Source organism: Elephas maximus, chromosome 1, assembly GCF_024166365.1.
Source record: "Elephas maximus indicus isolate mEleMax1 chromosome 1, mEleMax1 primary haplotype, whole genome shotgun sequence".
NCBI classification, from domain to species: domain Eukaryota; kingdom Metazoa; phylum Chordata; class Mammalia; order Proboscidea; family Elephantidae; genus Elephas; species Elephas maximus.
In genome coordinates this window covers 47,709,303-47,717,663 of record NC_064819.1, presented here as the reverse complement: position 1 = coordinate 47,717,663, position 8,361 = coordinate 47,709,303, and the positions used below count along the sequence as shown (strand labels likewise).

The window sequence follows — 8,361 nt, the reverse complement described above, 5'->3', positions numbered from 1 at the left end:
CTCACTGCTGACACCATGGCCTCACTTTCTGGAGGCTGAACAATTCCAAGAGGTAGATGCATCAGGCTTACTAAACAGATGACGGGAGAAGGGGACAAGGGCTGAGGGAGGGCTTTGAACAGGAGACAGGGTGCACACGCTTAGGTGGTAACTCAAGCCACTCGTCCACAGAAGCAGGAGGGAAGGTCAGCCGGTCCTTCACTGACACATAAATGCGCGAACGAGGCAACACTGCCTAAACCCTTAGCTTGCATTTTAGGGAAGCGTTTGTAGGTATTTGAAGGAGTTGAGCAACATTCTAGAGTTCTCAAATAAAAGGAAGTGGAACGGCTGGTTAAAAAGCAAGAAGAAAAAGAAGCTAAAGAACAGAAAGAAAAGGATAAATAGAAGACAAAACAAGGGACTCAAGAACTCATTTTGGATGCTGTCTTAGTGTAAAAACAGTCCTAAACTTCCACGCTGAGGAGGCTTTGACGTTTTTATTTTTTTAAAAATAAATATATGTTGTGAGGAAATAGGGCATTACTGAATTGGGTCCTAGCCATTTCTGTTCAGTTGACTATTTTATTGTCGTGATGATGGATGTCTTATAAGACTTAAGAGGATGGAAGCGGAGCTGCCTTGAATGGCCAGGTGGGCTGGATCGGTGTGCATGGGGGTGGCAGGATGTGGACAAATTCTCTTTCACTGGCTTCCATTTTCCAGGTGAGGAAAGAATGGAGGCCACTCCCTCAGAGTGTAGGAGGAAGGGGTGTTGGAGTTAGAGGAGAGAGGAGAAAGTGTGAAATTGTTGTCAGGAGAGGGAAAAGCCAGCTGACTGAGCACACACAGTGAGACTATGGCAGCCCCGAGGGATGGCGGGCTGCTGTGGTCTTGAACTTGGAGTGGTTCAGGCAGCGTTGTTGCTTTTTTCTCCAGGAACAGAGGCTGCCTGGTGTGCATGAGTGCAAAGCAGGTGGAGAGCTAGCTGTACACGATCAGGGCAGGGGTCGTGCCAGGCCAGGACGATGAAGCAGATGGGACAGAGGGTCGAAAGTATTACAGTGATTGAGCATGGTGTCATCCCACCCTCGGTTCTTCTGCGCGATTGGTTATCATGGTCATAATTGCTCATATTTTTAACTAGAAAATAAGAGTAAACATAGATATTGGTCCAATGAAGAAACAGCCAGTCCAAAGAGGCTTGTACTGAAGGAGGTGCAAGCTCGTTGCCCCCACCCCCTGCCTGGAGCTGCTTACACCTCTCTCTTCCTTGCAGGCCTCACTCCAGAGTCACCAGGGATCCCTGAGGGTGTTTTCTTGTCCAATTCTGTCCGGCTCTATGGCGGCCTGTCTTCCACTCTTCCTAAGATCAGGTCCACTGTACTCTTGGCCACTTTCTGTGAGGTAAAATGTGTGTTAACATATGGAAGGACAGGAAGCCTGAAAAGACAGCCCATCTGGACTAGGTAGATTTTTCCTAGAATATTACTAAACTATGTGAAATACCTAGAAACTCCTCCTTAAAATACAAGCTAACCTGTTCCACGGTGCTTCCTTGTTTGTACATTTTTGCATAAGTGAGTGACTGGTTGACTTACTGGTTCATTTTATAGATCTGTTCAGTTTTTTCTCTTAATTCTTTTGTTATTTCAATTAAGGCCCAAATCAAAAGGACTTCTTCATGCAATGTTAAGGAGCCATAACTAAATCAGATGAATCCAACTGGAATTGGAAGTCAGCATGTTGGAGTCAGGCTTATTCTGTTTGGAGTAACAGTACACTTGATGGAATGGGGCATGAATGAGATTTATTCCCAATTATGTATGTATATATGTATTGATGCATAAATTCTGGACAAAATACATATATTTTAAATCTCAACTACTTGAAAGGACTAGAGAACAAATATGAGCAGGTAGAACCTGGAAGAGTTAACTCCTGGAAGAAGGGCCATTTGCTGTGTCTGGCTTTTCGCCTGGGCACTCCCTGGTCAGCAGGGTGTGACACAGCCGGGGCTAATGCAGAAGGGGGGGCGGGTCTTACTGCCTTAAGTGGCCAGATGGTGGAGCGGGGCTGCTGGAAAGGCTGGAAAATGGAGAGGGGAGTACTAGACTGGAGGGAGCCGGAGATGGAGGCCCTAAAATCTGCCTGTAAATCTCCCCAGGTCCTCACCTCTGATCTGCTGCCTGGCGAAGCAGACTCCAGGGAACCTGGAAGGAGGAGGCAGCTGGAGGGTGAAGGAAGGGACCATAAGTAAGAGTCGGTAAGTTTCCAAAGGCTGAAATCTTTGGAAGCATGATCTTCGACCATAGGGGAATTAAGCTAGAAATCAATAAATAAAGGATTACTTGAAAACTCCTAAATACCTATAAAAGGACATGATTGGGACAGTTGTTGAATGCTGAATATGGACTGAGGATTAGGTGAATATAGCAACACTGTTACACTTCTTGACTTTGGTAATTGTACTGTGGTTATGTGAAAGATTGTCCTTGTGTTTAGGAAATACGCACTGAATTGTTTCGAGGTAAAGTGACACAGTCAGAAAGAAACAGACAGGAAGAGAGATGGGGCAGGGAGAGAAAGACAGAGAAGGAGAGAGAGAGACAGAGAGGGAGAGAGAGAGACAGAGAAGAAGAGAGACAGGGCCGGTAGAGAGAGAGGGAGAGAGAAGGAGAGACAGGGCAGGGAGAGAGAGAAGAGAGAGCAAGAGAATGAGAAAGCAAATGCGATAAAATTAAAACAACTGGTGAAGCTGGGTAAAGGGTAGATTGAAGTTCCTTGTAACATTTTTGCAACTTTTCTGAAAGTTTTAAATTATATCAAAATAAAGCTTTTTTTAAAAACCTAACTTGATCCTATCTGTCTCTTTTGCTTCCATTTCCTGTTGGATTGGCTTGTTAGAGGCAAGACTTGCCATCGTTTGTGTCTGTTCTTCCCCACCATATGCGGCAGGTGGTGAGTTGGCAGATAGGGACGTTGCTGTCCAGTGTGGAGGGGGGCCTGGTCTCTCCACTCTGGGCCCCACTCCTGTGCTCCAGCTCACTGTGATTTGGTTTCTAAATGGATGACAGCCAGGTCTCAGTGTGAAACTGCAAAGCTAATCACAGAAAGCCAAAGGCAAGGATTAGTGTCCACGAGATAAACAACCAGCTGCTGCTGTTGTCTTGTTAAAGATATTTAAAAAAACTCAGCCAGTTGCCATCAGATTGATTCTGACTCATTGCAACCCCATGTATGTCAGAGTAAAATTGTGTTCCACAGGGTTTTCAATGGCTGTGACCCTTTGGAAGCAGATCTTTGGGTCTTTCTTCCTAGGCACCATTGGGTGGACTTGAACCTCCAACCTTTGGGTTAGTAGTTTGTGCCACACAGGGACTCCATTCAAAGTATGTTGTTGTTGTTGTTAGGTGCCGTCAAGTTGGTTCCAACTCATAGCGACCCTATAGGACAGAGTAGAACTGCCCCATAAGGTTTCCAAGGAGCGGCTGGTAGATTTGAACTGCTGACCTTTAGGTTAGCATCCATAGCTCTTAACCACTACACCACCAGAGCACAATCTTTGTTTTGTGAATTGGCTTCTAAGTATCTCCCCACAGGAAGGACGAGCACACCAGCACTTCTGTGTATCACATGAGCCAGGCTCTTTCAACATGTTCTCCTTTCTCTCTAGAGCAGGCATTAACTCCGTGCACCATGGTCATTCTTTTTGGCAGCCGTGCCTCCTGACTGACCTCCTGAAGTTTGGGAGAATTTCCTACCTCGTGTGGCATGGTGAGAGGCAGAGCCTGACTCCCTCAACTTCTTTACAGCTAAAGGGTGGTGTATGACCTGACTTCCCCCAGTGGGACGAATCTGCTCCAGTCCAGGGACCCTGAGCACCTCTTTTGGGTGGCAGGAGTGGCTGCAGGAGCTGGGGTTTCTGGGCCAGCAGCGGGGTGGCCCCCAGTGAGCAGAAGGGCAGCGTCTCTGCTCCAGAACCAGTGCAGCTGTGAAGTTATGGGTGTGGTACCAGCTACAGTCACCAGCTGGCTCCCGGCACTCCAGTTATTCTATGTATAACTTACCCAGAATGCCTTTTTTTAATTTTGCTGTATGTCAACCCATGGAGAAGGACACCATGCTTGGTAAAGTACAGGGTCAGTGAAAAAGAGGAGCACCCTCAACGAGATGGATTGACACAGTAGCTGCAAAAACAGGCTCAAACATGGCAACCACTGTGAGGATGGTGCATGACCAGGCAACGTTCCATTCTATTATACATTAGGTCACTATGAGGCAGAACCGACTCCATGGCACCTAACAACAATGACCACCACCACAACAACATGTACACATAAAATTTACCATTTTAACAATGTTCAAGTAGACAATTCAGTGACCTTTAGTACATTCTTGGTGTCGTGCAAACATCACCACTATCTAGTTCTAGAACATTTTCATTACCCCAAATGGAGCCCCTGGCTAAACTGGTTTCTATTTCTATGGATTTGCCTGTCCTGGACATTTCACATAAATGGAATCAAACAATATGCAACCTTTTGTGTGTGGCTTCTTTCATTTGATGTTTTCAAGATTCCATCATATTGTAGCATGTATTAGTACTTTTTTTTTTATGGATGAAGCATATTCCATTGTATGGATATACCACGTTTTGTTTATCCACTCATCCGTTGACAGTGGTTTGGGCTGTTTGCACGTTTTGGCTATTGTGAAGACAGTTGCTATGAGCATTCATGTACAAGTTTTTGCTTGAACACCTGTTTTAGATTCTTTGGGTATTTGCCTAGGAGTGGAATGGCTGGGTCATGCAGTAATTCTATGTTTAACTTTTTGAGGAACCACCAAAATGTTCTCCCCAGCCTCCTTTTAATACATTCCTTTCTGCTTTGCTGGGGTAAGTTTGTTTCTGTTGCTTGCAACTAAGAACCATAATGCAAAAACTGAGGCTCAGGGAGGTTGAGTGATTTGTCCAAAGGCTCCTGGCTGGTACGGGCTTGGGCCAGGATCCAATCCTTCCACAGCTCAGTGCTGAGGGCTCCAGGACAGTGGGTTTCCCTTGTGTCTTACTTCCTGTGAGATGTAGGACTGGGGTTCCCAGTCAGGGTCCTGGAGGCCTAGGGCTTCATGAGTTAGTGATGGGAATCTAAGGGCTATTTTGAATATTTCACAAAGCATAATGGAAAACCAACACTTTCCCACTATGAGGTGGTTTAAAAAATCATGAAAGCATTGGCCCGGGTGGCGATGGGGGACGCTGTTGGCAAGAAGCCTGGCACTTTGGGTTCTGGTCCCCACCCTGCTGCTGACAGCTGGGACTTTGTGCTGTGACTTTACAGAGGACCCCAGTCTCTACCTCTCTATCATGGAGGGGTCAGACTCACTGACTGCCACTAAGGCACGGGCCAGTGGTGACATCCTATACAAGTCTAACCCATCTACAGGGAAAAGAGGCAATGGGGAGGGGAAACTTCATTTCACCTACATGACTACAACACAGTCTGGCTTCCCAGGGAACCAGCGGCTGAGCAGAGCCTCCCTGGGATATGACCGTGTGGCCAGTGAAGGGAGGCACCTCTAATGTAAGGACAGTACCATCTTCCTCTCAACCCTCCTCCTGCTGTATCCTCTGTCTTGGTGATGGACTCCATCACTCACACATCACCTTCTCCCACTTCCTTATCCACTCGTCTCATCAGTGCCCAGGCCTTCCTGTCTCCTTAGGATGCCTCCTCTGCGTCAACACCTCTCTATCCCCTCTGTTGCTCCCCACCCCCACCCCATAACTGCTATTGCTGGCCTCTGAACCTCAGCCTGGGTGCATCCTGGCCATCCCCCAACTACCGCCCTGGTGACCTTTACAAGACACGGATATATTCTTCCCATTTTTGCCTACTGGGGTATGGCCACGTCAGCCTGGCATCAAAAGTGGGATATAACTCTTCTGTCCTCCTAGTACCATTGCCCAGGATCCCCTTCTTAACACCTGTGCTCCTGCCATGAGGAACTACGTGCGGCTCCCAATGGGCCAGGCTGTCCCACACTTCCAAGCCTTTGTTGTTGTTGTTGTTGTTAGGTACCACTGAGCTGATTCTGACTCATAGCAGCCCTATGTACAACAGAACAAAACACTGCCCCATCCTGCATCATTCTCACAATCTTTGTTTTGCTTGAGCCCATTGTTGTGGCCTCTGTGCCAGTGCATCTCATTGAGGGCCTTTCCCTTTTTCACTGACCCTCAGTTTACTAAGCATGTTCTTTTCCAGGGACTGGTCACCCAGTGGAAACCCTGGTGGCATAATGGTTAAGTGCTATGGCTGCTAACCAAGAGGTCAGCAGTTCAAATCCACCAGGCTCTTCTTGGAAACTCTATGGGGCAGTTCTACCCTGTTCTATAGGGTCACTATGATCGGAATCGACTCAAAAGCAGTGCGTTTGGTTTTTTTGGGGGGGGTCCCCCAATAACATGTCCAAAGTATGTGAGATGAATTCTCGCCATCCTCGCTTCTAAGGAGCATTCTGGCTGTACTTCTTTTGGCAGTCCATGGTGTATTCAGTATTCTTTGCCAACATCATTATTCAAAGGCATTAATTCTTCTTCAATCTTACTTATCATCCAGCTTTTGCATGCATATGAGGTAATTGAAAATACCATGACTTGGGTCAGGAGCACCTTAGTCCTCAAGGTAACACCTTCGCTTTTGAACACTTTAAAGAGATCTTTTGCAGCAGATTTGCCCAATGCAATATGCTGTTTGATTTCTTGACTGCTGCTTCCATGGGCATTGATCGTGGATCCAAGTAAAGTGAAATCCTTGACAATTTCAATATTTTCTCCATTTATCATGACGTTGATTATTGGTCCAGTTGTGAGGATTTTTGTTTTCTTTATGTTGAGGTGTACTCCATACTGAAGGCTGTAATCTTTGATCTTCATCAGTAAGTGCTTCAAGTTCTCTTCACTTTCAGTAAGATTGTGTCATCTGTATATTGCAGGTTGTCAATGAGTCTTCCTCCAATCCTGATGTTCCATTATTCTTCAAATAATCTAGCTTCTCAGATTATTTGCTCAGCATACAGATTGAATAAATACGGTGAAATGATACAACCCTGATGCAACTTTTCCTGACTTAAACCATATAGTATTCCCTTGTTCTGTTTGAATGACTGCCTCTTGATCCATGTACACGTTTCTCATGAGTACAATTAAGTGCTCTGGAATTCCCATTCTTCTCAATGTTATCCATAATTCGTTATGATCCACACATTTAAATGCCTTTGAATAGTTAATAAAACACAGGCAAACATCTTTCTGGTGCTCTCTGCTTTTAGCCAAGATCCATCTGACATCAGCAGGCCTTTGAGTCACCCATAATTGCTCTCTTGACAGTTATATTTAAAAAGTGACTCAAGGGCTTAGCATTTTGATTTCTGGTGACAAATTCTGTCCCTGACGGCAAGTATGGCCAAACCTCTATGACTCAGAACACTGGGTTTCTGTGTGATTTTGAGCCAGTCCCTCTACCTCTCTGGGTCTGAATACTCTCATTGCTGGAAAGAATATTGGCCGTATACCTAACTGTGAGAATACCTGGATGTTAATGTGCTTGGAAGCTAATTGAAAAGTTGGAGGTTCAAGTCCACCCAGAGGTGCCTTAGAAGAAAATCCTGGAGATCTACTTCCAAAAACTTAGTCACTGAAAATCCTATGGAGCACAGTTCTACTCTGACACACACGTGGTCACCATAAGTCAGAGTCCACTCAATGGTAACTGTTTACCTGTGAGTTATAAAAAAGAAAAAAAAATTTTTTTTTTTTTTAGGTATTAATAAATTAATATTTGTATAGAACTTAGAAATATTGCAAGGAGAGGCACCAGTGGTGAGTAAACACCAGCTCAGTAGAGTGACCTTCCATGTCATGAACATCAATGCCTTTGACCGATTCATCCACCAATAGATGTAGGTCACCCTCTTTGACCATCATGCCTAGTGGGAGGCCTGGAGGGCAGAGCCCAGTGGGTGGCTTATTGGTGCCCTCAGCTGAGTTGCTTCGTCAGGCCTCAGCACACCCAGGGTGACCCTCACTCCCTCCTCTAGGCTCCAATATGGGGGCTCTGAGAAACAACACTGACAAAAGTGAGTCTGGCCTGTACCAGCCTCTGAACATACCTTGCTCAGCTTGGGCTCCGACAAAGCTGATTGTACCCAAGCCCTGTAATCCTGCAAAGCCTTTTATCCTTTTGTGATCTGGAAAATGGCACCAACATCTCCCTTAGTTTGACTGAAATTTTAGGCAGCTTCTTTCTGACCGTAGGCCTACCTCCCTCTGTCCCCAGCCCTTACAGAACTGAAATGGAACACTTAGCCTAAACAGCA

At 45.8% G+C, this 8,361-nt stretch overlaps 1 long non-coding RNA gene across 1 annotated transcript; it reads right to left on the bottom strand.

Moving 5' to 3' along the window:
* Nucleotides 1-513: 513 nt before the first annotated feature.
* On the bottom strand, nt 514-2,274 carry LOC126075329 (uncharacterized). Its single transcript, XR_007517178.1, has 3 exons — nt 2,155-2,274; nt 1,240-1,379; nt 514-1,122 (listed from the first exon to the last, which is right to left on the bottom strand). It is a non-coding gene; the product is annotated as an uncharacterized LOC126075329 (long non-coding RNA).
* Between the last annotated feature and the right edge of the window lie 6,087 nt (nt 2,275-8,361).